The 2,864-nt window shown below is 47.2% G+C and overlaps 1 protein-coding gene across 1 annotated transcript in view; it reads right to left on the minus strand.

Moving 5' to 3' along the window:
- CCNJL (cyclin J like) overlaps positions 1 to 2,864 on the minus strand; it is a 62,335-nt gene that overhangs the window by 28,852 nt on the left and 30,619 nt on the right. The gene's annotated exons all lie outside the window — the stretch shown is intronic.

Consider the following 2,864-nt stretch of genomic DNA (forward strand, 5'->3'; position numbering starts at 1 on the left):
CCCCCCCCCCCCCCCCCCCCCGGAGCCTGAGAGGCCCAGGAAATTGAGACCTCAGGGCATGCCTGCTAACTGGTTGGGTGGCAACTGTTCTTCCACACCCTTGCTTGTTTTCCTGCAAGTCCCAGGATGGCAGCCCCTCTGTTCTAGAAACTTCTGGGCTGTCTCCCACCCACTAAGCACAGGCTCATTAAAGTACAGGATGATGGGGAAGCCAGGTCATTCCCAGGGGAAAAGATTGCTATTTGCAACACACAAGGCCATTAAGGAATGAAGGCCTGGAGCCCAGAGACCCACATCCAAATTCTGGTTCCAAACTCAGCCAAGGTCAGTCACCAGCCTTCACTTTTGTTTCCTCCTCAGTAGCTGTGAATCACATGACAAATGTAAGCTAAATGGCCCAGCACACAGTAACTTTTCGGAGTTCACAGCTGCCAATTTCCTCTGTGGGTAGAATTGTTTGTTTTTGAGGCGGGGTCTCACTCTGTCACCCATACTGGAGTGCAGTGGCTTGATCCCAGCTCACCGCAGCCTTGACCTCTTGTACTCAGGCAATCCTCCCACCTCAGCCTCCTGAGTAGCAGGACTACAGGTGCGCACCACAACGCCCAGCTAATTTTTAAATTTTTTTGGTAGAGATGAAGTCTCACTATGTTGCCTAGGCTGACCTTGAACTCCTGGACTCAAGTGATCCTCCCATCTTAGCCTCCCAAAGTGCTGGGATTATAGGTGTGAGCCGCTGCACCCTGCCAAGACTTTTTTTTTTTTTGAGTTGGGGTCTCACTCTGTCACCCAGACCCGAATGCAGTGGCCGCTCCCGGCCACCGCAGCCTCGACCTGCTGGGCTCCGGCAATCCTTTCACCTCAGCCTTCCGAGTAGCCGGAATTACAGGCACACGCTACCATGCCCGGCTGATTTTTTTGATTTATTGTAGAGATGAGGTCTCGTCAAGTTGCCCAGGCAGGTCTTGAACCCGTGGGCTCAGGCAATCCACTCACCTCAGCCTCCCAAAGGCGCGGAATTACAGACTGAGCCACTGAGCCCGGCTAAGACTTTTTTTTTTTAAAGAAAAAAAAAACTAACTAAAGAAAGTTGTTGACATGATAGTACAAGGAACTCCCTAGTACCTTTCACCTCAATTCCCTAATTGTTGACAATATGCCTTTTTTCCGTCTACATGCACATGCTTTTTTCCTAAAAGCATGTTCTAGACATAGTGATACAGCCCACCCCCCCACTGAAGGCAATTTTTACTTTGTAATTTTGACACTGCTGCATTATCTGAATTTATTTGTGGAACCCAAGAAAAAAACAGCAAAAGAAATGTAACACCAACAAAGATTTTTACCACAGAAAAAAAATTCTTATATACAGTATCCACCACATTTGCCAGTTAACCAAAGTAGATTAGACACTATTTGTTTAGGAAATGTCTTAGCAATATTTAGGAAAACTAAAGAGAAGCAAAACTGAAGGAAAATAGGAAAGAAGTAGGCAGAAAAAGGAAGGTGAGAACTCACTAACGGCAGGATCATGGGGGGAGAGGGTGAAACAAACTGGTGCCCTGCATCTGCATGACGCCATGCTCTTAACCCTGGGATTTCACTTAATCAGTGTGAGATCTAGGACTAAAGAAATATCCACTTGGCCGGGCACGGTGGCTCACACCTGTGATCCCAATACTTTGGGATGCAGAGGCAAGAGGATTGCCTGAGCCCAGGGATTCAAGACCAGCCTGGCAACTTGGCGAGACCTCATCTCTACAATTAATCAAAAAATTAGCTGGGCATGGTGGTGCATGCCTGTAGTCCCAGCTACTCGGAAGGCTGAGGCAGAAAGATTGCCTGAGCCCTGCAGGTCGAGGCTGTAGTAGCCATGAACGTGCTACTACACACCAGCCTGGGTGACACAGTGAGACTTCTACTAAAATAAATAAATAAATAAAATAGAAATATGCACTAAATGTTCATTCATTCACTCAATATTAAGTAATTCATATCAGTATGTATCAAGTATCTTCTATGCAGTAGGCATTTTCTAGGCACTGGAGATACAATCTGGAATAAGACAGGCACACACCTACATGTAAGACAAAACTATAAAACACTTAGAATAGGAGTAAATCTTTATGGGCTGGGTATGGTGGCTCACACCTGTAATCTCAGCACTTTGAGAGGTTGAGGTGGGAAGATTGCTTGAGGTCAGGAGTTCAAGACCAGCCTAGGCAACATAGTGAGATCTTGTTACAAAAAATTTAACAAGTAATTGGGGGTAGTGGTGCACTACCTAGCTAGTTGAAGTCCTAGCTACTCAGGAGGCTGAAGTCCTAGCTACTCAGGAGGCTGAGGAGGAAGGATCATGGCTGCAGTGAGCTGTGATTGTGCCACTGCATTCCAGTCTGAGCGACAGAGTGACACCCCAATTCAAAAAAGAAAAAAAGAAAAAAGGAAGGAGTTAGTGGGCCGGCACAGTGGCTCACACCTGTAATCGCAGCACTTTGAGTGGCTAAAGTGGGAGGATCACTTGAGAACAGATGTCCAAGACAAACCAGGACCACACAGTGAGACCCCCATCTCTACAAATAAAAAATAAGTTGGAAGTGGTGCTGTGTGCCTATAATCTCAGCTATCAGGAGGCTGAGGCAGAAGGATCACTTGAGCTTAGGAAGTCAAGGCTGCAGTGAACTATGATTGCACCACTGTACTTCAGCCTGGGTAACAGAATGAGAAGTTGTCTCTTAAAAAAAAAAAGAGAAGCCGGGCTCGGTGGCTCAGCCTGTAATCCCGCGCCTTTGGGAGGCTGAGGTGAGTGGATTGCCTGAGCCCGCGGGTTCGAGACCTGCCTGGGCAACTTGGCGAGACCTCAT

The sequence above is a fragment of the Carlito syrichta genome, unplaced genomic scaffold (assembly GCF_000164805.1).
Source record: "Carlito syrichta isolate Samal-C Ts95f unplaced genomic scaffold, Tarsius_syrichta-2.0.1 Scaffold309435, whole genome shotgun sequence".
Classification (NCBI taxonomy): Eukaryota; Metazoa; Chordata; class Mammalia; order Primates; family Tarsiidae; genus Carlito; species Carlito syrichta.